The following is an 18,745-nucleotide window of genomic DNA, read 5'->3' as shown; positions in this document are numbered from 1 at the left end:
AGAATATATAGCCAATGTAGATAGTAGAGTCCTTAGTCTGCCAAGATTTTGTCTATAGGTATGAAACCATAAGAACTCAGCTGTAAAGATCTGCCACATGCCATTCTTTATTTAGGGCCTGACAATTTCCCTTCTATTATATGTTGTGACCTAAGCTTCCTGAGTCATTAGAACACACAAGTAGTCCCAAAAACCTCTTTTATTGCAACAGCTGTGAATTACGTTCATTCACAGCTGAGTCCCAATTAGTTGCAAAAAGTCCTTTGGGAGAAGTCCTTCGGGATAATCACCAACCTTTATCTCCCTTAACACACTGCCAAAGACCTACTTGGCAAAGCCACATGGAGTCCAGAATCAAATAGAGATGCCGACTGGGAACAGAATTAACAATGTTGCTTTCCTGCAAAGGGCCCACGTACCTTTGCTCCTCTTTGAAGCCTTATGGGAGGGGCCAATCATCTCCGGGCCTTACTCCCAAATTGTCCCTTTAGTTTTAACTGTTCTTGCCTTCTGGCAGCTCTGTGCATGCGTGTACTAGGAACAGGCTCCTCCTGTTCCTCTGCATTTCTGATGCCCGACTCTGGAGGCTCCGGAGTCCGTGCATAACTCCCAGAAGACCCTGGCCCCATCTCTGCCTCTGATGCAGAGGCCTCGTCTGAGCCTTCCCCAGACTCCAGGACTGGCCCAAGTTCCTCCCCAGTCTCCTCACTGTCTGACTCCATTGCCAGCTCCGCAGGTTGCTGGCGGACCAGAACACTATATACCTAGATTTCAGATATAATAATGGATGAATTCACACATTTTTCTAAGCTATAGTATGGTCTTGGGGTTCCAAGTAACACCCCCAACAAAAGAAGACTCCAAGGCTAGAAGTTCCTCAAAGTTTCATTTTATTAGAGATGTCATATTGGCACATCTGTGTTGTGACCCAGGCCCAAGTAGGTAGTAGTCGATGCAAACAGTTCCAAAACAAACAGACTTTATTAGAACATCTGAGAATTAACTCATTCTCAGCATAGTCCAAACTAAATTAAAACAAATTCTTCATAACACAAATTCTTCAGTCTAATCACCAACCTTGGTATAATTAGGCAAACTGCCAAAGGATTCTCTTGGCAAAAGTTCAGAAGCCCAAGTTTAGAGCCCAAGAGACGTTGCTGGTCTTTTAAGCCTTATGGGAGGGGCCAATCATCTCTTGGCCCTACACCTGAGTCATCCTCTTTGCTGTAGCTTCTCTTGCCTTCTGGCAGCTCTTCTCATACGTGCACTAGGAACAGGCACCTCCTGTTCCTCTGCCTCTCTACTGTAAGCCTCTGGAGGCTCCGGAGTCTGCACATCACTCCCCAATGGCCATGGCCCCATCTCTGCCTCCGATGCAAAGCCCTCATCCGGGCCTTACCCAGCCTCCAGGACTGGCCCCTGTTCTTCCTCAACCTCATCGCTGTCCGACCCTGCTGCCAGCTCCGCAGGCTGCTGGCGGACCACAACAATCTGGGAAAACCCAAATCTGAAAGCTTCCAGGTTTTCCCCACCCAAAAGAAAATCCAAGTCCCTTCCCCTGCACCCACATGTCCATCACATGGTCCAATCAAAGCACCATCCCAACTGGATATGCCTCCCAGTCACACCACTCCAGGTGCAGGGCTGAATGTCCTTGACTCCCAGAGAAAAGAATGTTATTATGGCTAGATATCCCTGCTACTCCATGCAATCCCCCCTCCCAGTTTCCCACAGCACTAAGTGTGGCAGCCCTGAAGAGCCAAAGAAAAAGATGGCCTCCAGGGCTAACAGGACGGGTTGTTTGGGTTTTGACCCAAAACGATATTGGGAAGCCACCCATTATGATTTGTGATGGCTTAATTATACTGTACGAATGAGACCTGTATAATACTATCCCTCTTGGCTCCCAGACCATAGTTGCACAACCTCAACTTTCCTATCTTTCTGTCCCTTGTAGAAACAATAAAGTTGGAAGGAACCTCAGAGGTCTTCTAGTCCAACCCCCTGATTGAGCTATATGTATATACCTATATGTATTAATATATATTGGTTCTATTACATATATGTAATATAATATATGATATAATATATGTAATGTAACCAGTGGTGAAATCTAAAATTTGTTACTACCAGTTCTGTGGGTGTGACTTGGGGGGGGGGGGGTAATGTGACTGGGTGGACGTGACCATTTTTTTTTACTTTTAAAACCATTTTTTCTGCAACCTCTTCTGCGAAGAGGTTGTAAAAAACTGCTTTCAAAAGGCTCTGACAATCCCTGCTGAGTTGTCTGATCGGCAGAGACTTTTTTTCTTTTAAATGCCTCTGATGATCAGGCAACTCAGCTTGGATCGTCAGAGGTATTTAAAAGAAAAAAAGGGTTTTTTTTCTTTTAAAAGCCTTTGACGATCCCAGCTGAGCTGCGCGATCATCAGAGGCTTTTTTTTTTACTTTTAAAAGCATTTCTTCATCCGAAAGGGTTGTAGAAAAAATGCTTTTAAAAGTAAAAAAAAAAAAAAAGCCTCTGATGATTGTGCGGCTCAGCTGGGCATGGGGGTGGGGGGGGGTGGGCAGGGATTTTTGCTACTGGTTCTCCAAACCACCCGCCTCCATCGCTACTGGATTGGGCGATCCAGTCTGAACCGAGAGCATTTCACCCCTGAATGTAACCCATAGAACCTCCAACCAATATGTCTCCATTTGTTCCTATTATTTCCATTGTCTACTTTAATTCATTTGCTTTAGGTATCTTGTCTCTAGAGGAAGCTCCCTTCACTTCTGTCTCCCACCAGGACCGTACAGAATGATAGGCAGGTCTAAGCATTCTTCTTCCAGATAGTTTCTCGATAATCATAAATTAGGAAACAGTTTATTATTCTTGCAGTGCATTTTTTGGGGGGTCCTGCAAATTAAACCATATTTTCAATTGTTGAGGGTTATTTCAGGAGTGATTTCACCCCAAAGAATCCTCATTATGGTTCAGAAGAGGAGAAGATGTATAGCATAATGAGTTCCTATCAAACAAATAAAAGCCATTTATTCTTCTTCCGCCAGTAGGTAGTAGATTTGAAGATGATAAAGTGTTTGTGTAATCTGCATCCACAGGCTTTTAAATAATATTAGAAAGGCAGCTTTACCTGCTCCTGTTTGGGAGTGCATTATTGCATTTGTTCCATTTCTCTAACAAAGGAGAACAGAGGTAGTAAACGTATATCAACATTGTGGGACCACGTCTTGTAGCTTTGATGCAAACCTCATCATATTTATGTTAGATAAATGTGGAGAGCATCACATTTACAATACCAAGAGCACATTCATAAATTGGAGCTTGCATTGGAATAATGTGGATTTCTAGAGATAGCACCTCAATCCAATCCAGCCTTTTTCAACGGTGACATTTACTCGATTATGACATTGCCCACTGTGACCTTTCTGTCTCAGAGAAGAATAGCTTGTGGTGACTGAGGAAAGGAATGCAAGAGGGAAGGGAACCGATTGATAAAGGACATCCATGAGTTGCAAAAATTTAAATAACTAGCCATCCCTTGCCAGGAATGTTAAGCATGTCATTCAGGTATTTTGATAAGAAGGGAGTGTTAATTATTGATGAAATCAGAAAGAGATAAGTAAAATAAATATATATTAATGTATAGCAATAGCACTTAGCAATAGCATTTAGACTTATATGCCGCTTTACAGTGCTTTACAGCCCTTTCTAAGCGATTTACTGAGTCAGTATATTGTCCCCAACAATCTGGGTCCTCATTTTACTGACCTCGGAAGGATGGACCACCGAGTCAATCTTGAGCTGGTGAGAATTGAACTGCTGACCTGCTGGCAGCCGGCAGTCAGCAGAAGCAGTCTGCAGTACTGCATTCTAACCACTGCGCCACCATGGCTCCATGTACTGTATATATTAGTGTATGAAGTCATGCATTATTAGAACACAAGTCCATGAAGCCATTTCAAACTGGCACTTAAATAGACCTAATTAAATTAAATAGACTATTGCTTAACGCATTGTAAGCCGCCCTGAGTCTCCGGAGAAGGGCGGCATATAAATCAAATAAAAAGAAAAAAAAAAAAAAAAAAGAAAAAAGACCTAAATCCTTGGCAATGATTTTCCCCAAATAGGAACAAAAAACTTTCTTCTGATTTAAGAACATAGGAAGCAGCCTTATGCCAAACCAAATGATTTGACATCCTCATTCGTGCCTATTGACGCTGATTAGCTATGGCTGTCTAGAGTTTTTCAAAAGACATGCCAGCCCTTCTGCACATCATGCAGCTGCTATTTCCCAATTCTCCAGTATTTAATTATATTGAAATATAATCATTTAATAACATATATGCTAATATGATACAGTAATTTAATTAGATTGAACTATCAATTAGTATATGAAAATGAGTTTGGTGCAGTGAGAAAGACACCAGGCTAGAAACGGGGGTGCTCTGTGAGTTCTAGTCTCACTTTAGGTGCAAAACCGTGGTCCAGAACTGTCATACAATGTTCTGCTGGAATAATTAAATGGACAAAAGCTGAAGTTTGGACCCAAAGACCAGAATACATGAAAACCGATGGCTATTCACTATGTACTACATCCCTGTAATGACATTGAAAGGTGATACCTGCTCCAGAAATGAAGGCCAAGGTTTATTTCAGGTGAAACAAACTGTCAAAAAAGGAAAGCGTGCATTGGCTGATTATATAAAAGACAGCTAAAGAACAAGCTGTGTTGCAAGTTAAAAACGGGAACCTACTAAATGTACAGGAAAAAATGGGCATCAAGATTTGCAGTGTGGTGTCTAGTTGAGAGATCCTAGTTGTCACTTAATGCAATGAGCCTGGTAATGACATTCTCTATAGGTAAAATGATACGTCTTCCCCCTATTGCTTTTCATTTTGTAGCTTTGCTGATTGGGAAAGACATGTGCTAGGGCTGTGATGGTGAACCTACGGCACATGTGCCACAGGTGGCATGCGGAGCCATATCTGTGGGCATGCGAGCTTATTTTTTTAAGGTTAACTCAGCCTTCCATCCTTTCGAGGTAGGTAAAATGAGGACCTGGATTGTGGGGGCAATAAGCTGACTGTATAAAAAAGGACACTGCTGGGGTGGGGGGGCGAAAGCCCTACTAAGCAGGTATATACAAAAGTATGAAGGCTATTGCTTAACACTTTGTAAGCCACCCTGAGTCTCTGGAGAAGGGCGGCATATAAATCGAACCAATAAATAAATTATTTTTTTAACTATGTCCAGTCAGCTAACCAGAGACATTTTTGATTTGGGCAGCGTTCTAAATAGAAAGGAAGGAAGGAAGGAAGGAAGGAAGGAAGGAAGAAAGAAAGAAAGAAAGAAAGAAAGAAAGAAAGAAAGAAAGAAAGAAAGAAAGAAAGAAAGAAAGAGGGAGGGAGGGAGGGAGTGAGTGAGTTATTAATGAATGCTACCACCTATCCAAAAGGAGAGAGAGAGAGAGAGAGAGAGAGAGGGAGGGAGGGAGGGAGGGAGGGAGGGAGGGAGGGAGAACATGCAGAACGATGGAACCCCACAAATCATTTTTTATAAAAAAAAAAATACAAATACTAATCTGATTTTAGTTCCACTATTTCTTAATTTGCATACATTTCCCAGCTATCCTCTGCAGTGGGGCACTGCTTACTTGGCTTTGAGCCACTCTGGGAACAGCTGACTTGGTACTCCCATGGAGGAATGCAAAAGACCAGACAAAATAAATCAGTTCCTTTCTCTTTTTTTCTTTAAAAAAATCCTATTGGCTTCCCATCTGGACCATGAGTATGTGAACTCACCAGAATGATCATGTTTTGTACCATACAATACAAAAAGCTCCAAATAAGTGACAAACTAAGCCAGAGAACAACAAACAACATCTAACGAAAACAGCAATTGAATATCTTATCCTTTGCCTGTCAAAATAAAAGGGGGATGTATTCCTTCTAATTTTGGAGGTCTCTTTATGGAGTTGCCAGCAGGTGTTAGAAAACAACTTCCAAAGACTCCATGAGATTTTCCCCCCCTTTGCCTCTGAATTTCTGCCTCAAAAACATTAAACCTGCCAAAATTTTCAGCTGGATACCATCAAGGTTTTCACTGCAATATATATGTATCTTTTAAAATATTTCACATTCATCTTTTTTAAAGGCAGAAGGATGAGAAAAGGACAGCCAAGTCAACCCAAATTGTCTAAAAACCAGCTTAACTGGTGCCAAACCAATGCCAAATGTGTACAATCCAACTGAAGCATGAAAACATTCAACAGTTGTTTCCAAAGGAAAAATCTAATATTCTACTTGCTGGAATGCCAGACTTGGCATGATACTGAAAAATGACCACCGACCTGACATTAGGGGGTAGCAAGCTTTGATACCTTGGCAAAACTTGTCAGCAAGCTTGGCCTGCCCGGGGAAGGATCACCTGATCATTTGTAAGACTCTGTTAGATCAGGTTATGACTTGCTGGCAATAGTCAATGCTAGTTAATATAAGCCAGAGAGGCAGATGGTACAATGGAGTACAATGCCAGAGAGAAAGAGAGAGAGGGAGGGAGGGAGGAGGGAGGGAGGGAGGGAGGGAGGGAGAGAGAGGGGGGGGCAGTGAAAGAAGCTGGGTTTAGAACTAGTCATTCATACTCTTGTTTCTTCTTAAAAATAACAAACATTAAAGCTAATGCTTGGAGTATTAACCTGACACATTCTTATTTTATTGAGAGACCTAAGCCTGCCCCATTCCATGTGTCCTCTAAATTCTAACATTCTGCATACGGAAAAAAAACAGCTTTGTTCAGCTGTTCCCAAATCAAGTACAAAAGTGTGCACCACAATATATGACAGCGTATAAAAATATGAAAGCAATCATGAACGTATTTCTGCTTAATTTAGCATGTATCAGTGGTGAAATCCATTTTTTTTTACTACTGGTTCTGTGGGCATGGCTTGGTGGGTGTGGTGTGGCTTGGTGGGCATGGCTTGGTGGGTATGACTTGGTGGGTATGTGGCAAGGGAAGGGTAGTGCAAAATCTCCATTCCCATCCCATTCCAGGGGAAGGATACTGCAAAATCTCCATTCCCACCCCACTCTGGGACTAGCCAGAGGTGGTATTTGCCAGTTCTCCAAACTATTCAAAATTTCCACTAAAAGCTCTCCGAACTGCTCAAAATTTCCGCTACCAGTTCTCCAGAACCCTTCAGAACCTGCTGGATTTCACCCCGACATGTATGCATGTCTTCATCTCATATGGCTGCCTTCTTTAGGTATCTTCTTTAATGCATAACACATCAGAAATGCACAACATTTGGAAGCATTTAAATTGTTTCAGGGTGTTTTTTTTTTGGTGGGGGGAGAATTTTGATACTGCAATGAAAGAAAAATTTAAAAAGGAAAGGACGAAGAAAGAAAATATTTTTTACAAAAGGCATTTGAATAGTTCATTTCTTTTGTTTTCCACCATTCTATCCTTCTTCTCTAGATGTATTCTGAACTTACCAAAACTTTAATTATTATTAATTTAAAAATTGACATTTTTATAAAATAAAAAAAATAATCATGGACCTTGGGTGGCCCAAAATGTAACAGATATTAATTCAACCTTTTTCTGGAGAGAAGAGGGAAATGAATTAAGTCTATTTTGAAGGAGATGTTCCTTCGAATGTAGGAGGCTCTGGGGCCTGGGGTAAGTTGGCAACCACCTGGCTTGACAAGGACTCTGCCTGTATCCTGGGTTAAGGTCACCTTAGCTTAATTCTCTGGTATTATTGTATTACTAACTAGAGCATACAAACATTTGCTAGACCAATTCTTGAATACAGCTCATCTATCTGGAACTCACACTGCATATTCATATTCAGAGATATTTCAGGAGAAGAGTCCTCCACTCCTCAGCTCGCAACAGCTCGCTTATTCCACCAAGCTTGAAATTTTGGGCTTAGACAATTTAGAACTATGCCACCTTTGGTCTGACCTAAGTGTAGTACATAAAATTATCTGCTACAATGTCCTACCTGTCAATGACTACTTCAGCTTCAACCACAACAATACATGAGCACACAATAGATACAAACTTAAGGTAAACCGCTCCAAACTCTATAGCAGAAAATATGACTTCAGCAACAGAGTGATCAATGCCTGGAACACACTACCTGACTCTGTGGTTTCTTCACCAAACCCCCAAAACTTTAACCTTAGATTGTCTACTGTTGACCTCACCCCATTCCTAAGAAGTCTGTAAGGGGCATGCATAAGCGCACCAACGTGCCTACCATCCCTGTCCTAATGTCCCTTTTTATTTGTGCCAATTTCATGTATTCTTAATCATGTTTATTTTTTTATCTGTCATCTTATATATGCTTAACAAAGTAAATCAATAAAAAATTGTAGTAACAAGGGTTTCTGGGCAATGCTGGCCTGTGGATTGAGTGGGAGCTCCTTCAGTCCTGCACAGTGCACATCAGAGTGCTGCTGTGGTTAAGCCATGGTGGTACAGGATTCCTCTTGAGTTCAAGGCTTTATGATTACTAAGTGTGTTGCTTTATTTTATTTATTTTATTTTTTAAATCCATTAAATTTATCTTTGTCTGCACTTGACATTTTATTGTGTGAGCAGGGCAGAAAGAAGGCCTGAGGCCTATGTGGACCCCAAGAACTGCCCAAGCCAGCACACTCTGCACCAGTTGTAGCTTCCAAATGCTCTTCAAGGGAATTGGATTAAGGGGAGGTGATTGATGGATGGATTTGATTGATAAAACTGTCCCTTTTATAATTTGTGACTCTGCATGGCATATAAAATAATAATAACTTAATCAACCATCTCCTATTACCAAACAGAGAGCAAAACAAGTAAAGCTTGTATCCTACCACAGTGAAGAAGTTGAGAGCTAAGCAAGTGAGTGAAGGCTCATGCAGTGTATATTTTGCCATCCCCAAAAGGTTTCTGAAGAGCAGATATTGCATGAGATGATAAAAGTGAGTGTTCATGTCTGTGTCATCAAACCCACCACATCTCTAAACTTTCCCCTTTCAGAGTATTCCTCTTGTGTGGGAGGACCTTTCCTGTAGAACACTGAAATCTCAAATAACCCTACTAGCAATAGAAAAACATCAAACCTGAGGAGCGCCTCAAAGAAATACAAACTGCTTCAAAGTCAGCTGAATCCATTTGCTGCTTCAAAGCAAGTGTCCACTTCACTTACAGATCAGCTTCAATGGTGTCATTATGTTGTAGCTTCATCAGACTGAAGTAGTCCTTTGAAATGCTAAACCACTAATAAACAAGGATGAGAAAATGATTCATCCACTTACATCAGTATTTGTTTCTTTGTTCTTGTGTTGCAGCTCCAATAAAGTTTTTGGGATTTTTTTTTTAGTCTTTAGTTACTTTTGCAGACCACAGTCAATTTGATGGCCAACTGATTCATGAGGGGAATGTTATGGGTTCTATTTTTTTTTTTAATCTTGTCCTTGTACATCCAGTACAACTTGTGTATTTAACAGGCACGTGTTTCAATTTCTGCAATGGAGAACTTTATAGAAAACAGCAAGGAAGATGCTAGGGACTGTCAACAGCAGATCTTGTGAACGCAGGTTGAATGAGGCATGGAACAGTTAAATATTATAGTTAATTAGAGAGCCCTGATGGTGCAGTGGTTAGGATGCAGTATTGCAGGCTAACTCTGTCCATTGACAGGAGTTTGATCCTGACAGGCTAAAGGTTGACTTAGCCTTCCATCCTTCCAAGGTTGGTAAAATGAGGACCCAAATTGTTTGGGGAAATACGTTGATTATGTAAACTGCTTAAAGAGGGCTGTAAAACACTATGAAACAGTATATATATCTAAGTGCTATTGCTTTTTATTGTTTATTTGTTTGTTTGTTTATATTTATCTGCCACTCAACTGCAAGCAGATCTGGGCCATTAAAGAGAGAAAGAGTTGAATATGATATAATTGTCTGTACAAATTTCTTTAAGATTACTCCATAAAATAGGACTTAAAATGAACATTGCAAACTAAATAAAAGAGCAGTTGGTTTAAAGATTTGAAGTACTTCTTGATGATACAAATTATTCTTAAGTGAAACAAAATGCCCTCAAATATAAATTCTCCTTCAGTTCATTTTTTAATTCAGAGACTGCAGCCCATGTTTATTTATGAATATTTATTTGTTGTGCTTTTATTTTATCCAGTCATGTTCCCTGGCCAATGTTATTTAAAAGACTACAAATACTAAAATAATTTTAAAAAATTAAAAAACGAGGAAAAAGTTGGAGAAACAACTTTGAGAATTTATCTCTACCAGGGATTCTGTAATAGTAGATTTTTGCTTTTTGGTAGAAAAATAAGCTTGGCTGCTCTAGGGAACCTAAAATATTTTTATCCTATATTTAATCTCATGATCGCTATGCAACAGGAATGCCTTCAATGGAAACCTGACCAAACAAAGACACCATCTGTGAGATTTCACAATAAGAATGGAAAGAATATGTATTGATACATTTGTAAGGATTGTAGGTGTAAAGATTTCACATTGCAGCAGCATGCAGAAGACTGGTTTTCTGCTTTTTTTCAGAAAGGGAGTTAGACTGTCATTCATTAAGAATATGAAATATCTAAAGTTACTACCTGCAGTGGCATTGATTCAAATGATTCCTAGTGTTCTTCAGAGCAGTTGCCCTAACAGCTGTTTGTGGTCATTTTTCATGTCATAACCACATTTCCTGTTCATTCTAAGAGGCAAAAAAACAGTTTGATATTCATCACTATGCCACAAGTATAAACAAGAATATTTTAGGAAAAGGGGAGGCAGAGCCTGTGGGTTGAGTCAACATCAGTATGGATTTGTTACATTCCCACTAATAGTCTAAGTCCAACCACTCTTGAATGCCATTAACTCTTATGTAGCACAGGGGTGAAATGCTACCGGTTCGAACCAGTTTAGCCGAACTGGTAGCGATGGCGGCGGATGGTTCAGAGAACCGGTAGCAATGGCAGCGCGAGGCTCCACCCACTCACCTGGTCGTTGTTACTTCCTGGTTTTAACACGCTCAATGCATGCACTTCCGAACCGATAGGGAAGGTAAGTAGATTTCACCTCTGATCTAGCACCAATTTAGTGCTGACTGTTAGTTGACTACATTCTTGTGTATAGCAAGAAATCAGACTAACTGGAATTTAACATATGATCCTGAGTCTTTGCACCTGACAATATTAGCTGGTCTCACATTCTTGTTCAAGGGAAACTTTCATTTTCTTACCAGGTTCGTTTTTGAGCTGGGAATAAAGAATGAAAGCAGTTGCTTAAACCAATGGTGACAGCAGAATATGGAGAAATTTCTAATGCTCCTAAAAGCTTTGGGGGAAGGATAGAAAAATGTCTTTGTCACAAGTAAATGCCTTATTCTCCATTATGTAAATAGTACATGAACAGGGTATTAGGGGTTAACTTATTCTTCACTTCTTAATGTATTCATACTTCACCACTCCCATATCTAGCTCCACCCATTGTATATATAAGGAGCTGCATACATCCCTTCTTTGCTTCTATCTGTGAATATTCAGTGAATATAGAATGCCTTATGTAAATAAAGAGAGATATATTTGAACTCTTAATTCTCAAATTATTTATTGAGTCTGATCCTGAAAATATCGCAACAGTCTTCCTCTCTCTTTTTCACTTTTTTGCAGGGCAGGCTTTTTATGGTTTGCAATTTTCATTTCAGGATGTTTAATTTTCTAGTCACTTCAGAGAAGAGTATTTTGCCCCAATTTTCCCCCTATGATTTCAGTAAATAATTCATGTAAGTTTTTTAGAAATGGACATAAAATTTGGCTGAATTTTAATTAGGGTTCCCTGAGGAAGATGAGGCATGTTTTCTTCCAAATGGAATCTAATATTCCCAAAACAAGTAATTTGAGCTGGCAAGGAGGGAAAAGTTATATCCAAATCAGATAGATGAAGAGAGTCTATGTAGAGCAGATGGGTTTTACCTTTCTGAGTTCCAATTGGTGATCAACTGGGATTGAATAGAAGAGATTGCTATTGATTAGATAAGAAAGCCTGTTGTTTGTTTGCATCAAATTTTCTAAGAATGCATAACCACACATGTACTTAGAGAACAACAATCTCAGATGCCTGAAACTTAATTTTTGCAGATTAGTATCATCCTTAAAAAGACCAAATGGCTATGCTGAGGTGTTATTCTTCCACCACTATATTTATTTAGCAAATCCACAATTGGCCCTGCAGGCCTTTGTTTCAATGCCTGGTAGGGAAAACAGATAAACTCCAAGTTACTGTTTATTGTTTTAAAATAGTGCTAGTAAGAAATAAGCAGATCAGTCATTGGGGAAATCTGGAAAGTGCATTATAGTAGTAAGGACTTCCTAGACCTGACCTGAGAGCTATAGAAAGAAGGAAAACGTTATATCTAATGATTGTCTGGAACAAGTCAGTGTTACACACTTGAATAGGGATGATGAGCTATTTTTAAGTCAAGATGGTTAGTCAACCAGAAGGAGTAGTGCGATGGCCTAGAGGTGGAGCTCTCACCTCACAATCAGGAGGCTGTGAGTTTGATCCAAAGTAGAGGCAACTTTTTCTCTCTGTGGGCACACGGAGAATATATCTGCTGAACAAAGCTCTGCATTGGCGACAGAAAGGGCATCCGGCCATTAAAACACTCTTCTAGCTCCATTCAGTTGCCCAGATTCCATCCTGCAAGGGATTATGGGGTTAATTGAATGAGGATGATGATGGTTAGTCAAAAGCAGAAAATATTGTTAATAGCAGGGATATCTGCAGGCTGTTGAGGCATTACATCACAAGCTGTGTACCTAAGAGTTGTGCTTGTGATGTCATATCTTAGGTAGAATAGGACCGAGACTTGCAGAGTAATGCTGCTGACATCCTTCTGTCCCCCTTCTAGGTCTTATGCTATGAAAGTGTCAAATTTCTCCATATATTTAGAGTAAATGTCATTGATGTAAAATAAAATCTATAAAAGCTATGGTCTATGTAACTCAGTAGTCAATCTTTTCTTTGGTCAATGACCAGCATTAAACAGAAGCAGTAATAAAATAAAAATAAAATAACACATCAGAGAATAGCATCTCAGGTGATATCTTAATTATGAACGTATAATGCTACTTCATTAAATGGTATTAATAATGAGGTTGTAATCCTAAAACTACTGTACATAGCCTAGAACTTAATCTTTCCTTATTTCCTGCTGCTGTTGTATATCAATAAATGTATCTGGTTCATAAAAGTGAATGAATGAGACTTTAGAAAAAACAAAAAGGAAAAAACCATATGTAACAGACTCAGTTCAATATCACTGCTTTGTGCTGAGATGATAAAAGCAACAGAGACATGGAATATAATTAGGGCAGTGCTGCACAATTCACAAGGTGTACCGGAATGAATTTTAAAAAATTCAATATTTAGCAAGAATAAGACATTTGTGGAGCTTAAATGAAAACCAGATGGAAGTGTAACTATTTTCAATTCTCTTTTCATTTTTAATCAATGCATGCAAGTGGGTCACAGCCATTGACCTCCTCATGGTTGCATTTTTTTACTTGACATTTGCATAGTCGTTAGAGAAAAATCTTTCCATTAAGCTTTTTTTTTTTTTTTGCCATATTTTACTTTCTTGGTGCAAAGAAGAAAGAATCAGCTGTGACTTCATAAGACTTAGTTTCAGCGGAATAGAGTCATAGCAAATAATGCAATTAGGGAAGTGAATAATAGAATAAGAGAATTAGAAGGGACCTTGGATGGCCTAACCCCCTACTCAAGCAGGAAATCCTATACCCGTGATGGTGAACCTATGGCACGCATGCCAGAGGTGACACGCAGCGCCATCTCTGTGGGTACGCAAGCCATCACCCCAGTTCAGTTCCGCCACACATGTGCACGTACCTCCCGCCAGTCAACTGGTCTTCGGGTCCCTGCCACACATGCACAGGGGGTGGGGCACGTGGGGGAGTGCTCACGCACACAGGCTTGGGGGGTGGGGCATGTGCAGGGGCCCATGTGTGATGCAGGGGGGTGGGATGCATGTAGGGGCACATGCATACAAGGTAGCCATGTGCGCATGTGGGGGCACGGTGCATACATAGGGGCTGCACATGCATTGCATTTTGGGGTTTCAAGCATGCACATGGACTTTGGGCACTCAGTCCAGAAAAGCTTAGCCACCACTACCCTATAGCATTTCAGAAAAGTTGTCATCCAATTTCTAAAAAGTCAGTTTGAAGGCAAGGTGTTCCACTGATAAACTGTTCTGTCAGGAAATTTCTCCTTATTTCTAGGTTGGCGAATCATAAGGTACAATGGTATATACATTTAATAAATAAATATGGACAGTTTATTCATTTAAGCTATTTATATGGGATCCTAATGCAATCAAGGTGACACAGGGCAGAGTAATTGATAATCAAAGGGTATAGAAGCAAGAGAGTTGCAGAATACACTTGTAAGAAAAGAAAATTGAACTACAACCTTATTCCCATCTAGTGATTCCATCAACTCTTCCTTGAATACCCCCACAGCAGTAGTGGGTTTCACTTACCTCAGCTACCGGTTCGGAACTGTGATCGCACGCAGCGCTTCTGCACATGCACAGAGCGTCCAAGATGACGACCAGGCAGGTGGGCAGAGCCTCCCGCCACTACCAGTTCACCTGAACCAGGGCGAACCAGGGCAAACCAGTAGAAACCCACCACTGCCCCACAGGCCCAATCATATGTATAGTCTGATGTTGGTTATAGCTATTTTTTCTATCTTTTTATCCAAAAAGATGGATGTGAGAATGGGATATATTTTGTGACTTCCTTTTAACACTTAAACACAGAATACAATTGTATATAGAAAATAAAAATATACACTGTAAAATAATTACTGAGTAGATGACCTTTGGAGCTGTCACTGTCACTACGTTTTTCAAATTAATTTCAATTTGGTTTCATGCTCCTCAGCCTTAAATTCAGCGTCAGGCGCCTTTTCATTAAAAGAAAGACCTGTATAAATTTTCATACATATTTGTCCAGACACAAACATTTCTGTAACTGCACACATTTTTCTTAACGTAACAGTTCTGTGGACATTTTTTTTTCTTATTATCATGTTTTATTATCAGCTAAGTAGGGATCTCCCACAGTGGTGGGTTGCCCCCGGTTCGCACTGGTTCTATAGAACCAGTAGTAAAACCGGCGGGAGGCTCTGCCCACCGACCCCGATGTCATAAAACGCTTCTGCGCTTGTGCAGAAGAGTGCGCACATGCGTGAAGCAAGTGCGCAGCCCCGCTGCGAACTGGTAGTAAAGGTAAGTAGAACCCACCCCGATCTCCCACCCCCTTATGTATACCACTGTTTCCCTTCCCCCAAAATACATTTTTCTCTAGAATTCTTTGTTTTATTTGGAAAACTAGATCCAAAATATGAATCATTAAAGAAGAAGCGGAGGACAATAATGACAGTTCCACTTGAGGTGTTTCAGAGGAAGTTCCTGCGTTATGTTCTGCTCTTGTGCAATGAAATATATGCCAGAGCCTTGGATCCATTCCTTGAAGAATGAAAACGCTATGAAGGTTTTCTCCCTTGCCTCAAAGCAGAAGCATCTGCTGGTTGGTTTGTTTTTTAACAATTTTAGCAGGCACCCAGCAGAGCTATGAGGGTGTTTTTATAAAGAGCACTTCCTTTGATGAGTAGCCTAAGAAAACCTGTTGATAATGAACTGGCAGAACACAAAGATCTCCCTTTGTGGCTGCAAAGGGCCACTTGTATCACAGAAAGACTAATGCATGCATGAATCTGTATGTATGCACATACACAGAGACACAAAGTAAGCATGACATATGGTTGAAACACCATCCTCTTCTTTTCATGAGGCGAACTAATGTCTACAGTTATAGATACACTTCCTATAGGCATGAGTGGCCGTGTAAAATAAATAAATGAACAAACAAGCGAGCGAGCAAGCAAGCTAAACTGGATGGCTGCAGTATGGGTGGAAAACATGGACAGGACGCTTTGGGGGTGGGGGGCAAACAGGCATGAGGAAAAAGTGAGAGTTAGCTAATTCCTTCATGTTCAGAAATGTTCAAGGATCATTTATCAAATCATTTCTTGAATGTAATTCCATTCAGGCATTATAAATCCAGAGCACTGCAAGTTTTATTGTTTCCTCTACATTAAAGAATCCCCCACTTTAGTGGGAGAAAACTAAATAAATCATCTACTGAAATAAATAGGAAACTGTAGTTCTTAGTCTCTACAGACTATGCTCATAGTAGCTGATTCCCTGGGGAAAAAAGAAGAAGAAGAAGAAGAAGACGAAGAAGAAGAAGAAGAGGAAGAGGAAGAGGAAGAGGAAGAGGAAGAAGAAGAAGAAGAAGAAGAAGAAGAAGAAGAAGAAGAAGAAGAAGAAGAAGAAGAAGAAGAAGAAGAAGAAGAAGAAGAAGAAGAAGAAGAAGAAGAAGAGAAGCAGGGCTGCAAATTAGCTGAAAAGATTCCTGAAGATTAGATACTGTAATCCTTGTTTCAGGAGGAAAAAAAAAAGAAACCCACCAAGAAGACATTAAAACAGACAAGTACATTAACAATGTTAAAATAAGCTTTTTATTACTTAATATATTTTCACCTAAATTCTAAGTATAGTGGAAAAGCAGAGAACAGAGCAGCAGTGCATTAATTTTTCAAGCTTTAATGTGCTAGACAGGGAATAAGTTATTACATCTGTTGCCCTCTGGGAGGAAAGAATGAAAAGTGCAAAAAAGGAGGGGGGAAAAAATCCCTTCTCAGTTAGGACCGAATGGCTGAATAACAGCTGATTTATGGAGTGGAGGTTGAAAAGAAAAGCTTACAACAGCTTTTGTGTCATCATTAGGAGCGAACGTGGCACTCAACAGCCAGTGTGGTAAGATTAAGAGACACGGCAGAGTTTATTTGTTCTCCTCAAGGGGGCCTTTACAATTAGAGGAGAAATGCAAATGAGTATCTCGCGCATGGTTCATAATTCATCTGTTTGGAAGTCCCTCCTTTTTCATGTTGGAATTATAGCTCGTGAGCCTTTTCTTAGAACGTTTGTGAGAGAAAGGGGGAGAAGATCTTGCCTTGGAAGATGGCTGAACAATGTGGCAGTTCGCTTGAGGAGTTGCAGGGGAAGGTCCCACATTGCATTCTGTTCTCCTTCAGTGAAGTGCCAGGCCCTTGGATCAATTCCTGGAAGAAGTGAAAACATCCCCTGAATAATATTCCTTTGTTGAAAGAAGAAGCATCTGCTGGTTCCTTGAGCAATTTTGGCAGGCACAAGCAGAGTCGGGAGGGTGTTTTCATAGCGAGCACCTCTGTTGATTAGTAGCCTAAAGTAGTGAACTGATAAAGCAAAGAGATGACACTTTGAGACTGCCAAACCATATTTGGATTACTGAGAAGCAGGCAGGGGGGGAGCGAGGAGTGGAGAGAGGGAGAATGGGAAAGAGGGAGGGAGGGAAGGAAGGAAGGAGGGAAGGAAGGAAGGAACGGGAGAAGGAGGAAGAAAGAGAGAGAGAGAGATTTGTAAGATTTCTATCCTATTTTGATCAGGAGATCAAGGCAGTGTACAGAGCACTTCCTACTCCCACAAAAGGGGAGCTAAATTGGATTAAGAGAAAGACTGGTTCAAAGTCATCCAGAGAACTTCTGTGGTTGAAAATAGACCTGAACCTGGATCTTCCCAGTTTCAACATTTCATTATTGTACCCTGACATGTACACATGCGCATAGATTTGAAAAGTGAGAATGACAATGGTCTGGGGATGTTTGCCTCCTCTCTCAAGGGGTGCTAAACTACATGGAGAGTATAAATAAAAAACAAAATATGCACAGAATGCTTGTTGAAGTTGGTGGACATAAAGAGAAAATGGAAGGAAACTTCTTGTTCACATTTTTTTTTAAAAATCATGTATTCCCATCAAGCCACTCAGTTGTCCAGGCATTGTCAATCCAGAGTATTATCAATTAACCACTAGGCCTGTTGTTATTGTTTTTAATGATGCTGGTTCCTTGCAAAACCTGTATGTTCATTATATATGTCTGTGGGGAATCTCAGGCAATTCCACATGAGTGAAGCCCTTATATACTAGCATAAGGATACATTGGCATTGCAAATCCTTCAACTACCTCTCATGATGAGTTTAGCAAAAAGAATGAAAAGGGGGACGGGCAGCAGCTTCAGAAAATCCATTCCTCTTCATCGCATTACATTTCTATTATGCATGTCTCTTTAAAGATCACTTGTGATTATAGTGAAACTTTGCCAAATAAATGAGTATAAAATTTTATCCTCAGTCAAAAAGATGAAGACAGAAATACATAGCATAAATTTGGGCCACTCTAGAAAAAAAAGTCTTAGTGAATTTGGATCACAGAGTCAAGAATTATCTCAACACTCTAGATTGGATCTGAAATGTCTTGAGAGTCTGAAGACCATACAACACAAACACCACTCTTCAAAAACAGAGTTTTTGTCTGAAAGGATACAGCACCAGAGAAATACTAGCACAAGACAGTTCTAACTCAGCAGTAAATCATTGTTGTAGGATAATCTTTGACTAACCACCACCCCCACCTCCATTCTACCATCATGCTATGGAGCTCACTGTGTTAAGCAACGCTAGGGATTCGAACCGTTGAACTGCAGACCTTCTGACCGACAAGCTCAGCGTCTTAGCCACTAAGCCACCACATCCCTTC

The sequence above is a fragment of the Pituophis catenifer genome, unplaced genomic scaffold (assembly GCF_029215685.1).
Source record: "Pituophis catenifer annectens isolate HBS135680 unplaced genomic scaffold, rPitCat1.0.hap2 SCAF_1, whole genome shotgun sequence".
NCBI lineage: Eukaryota > Metazoa > Chordata > Lepidosauria > Squamata > Colubridae > Pituophis > Pituophis catenifer.
The sequence above is the reverse complement of the archived record's forward strand: the minus strand, read 5'-3'. Positions refer to the sequence as shown.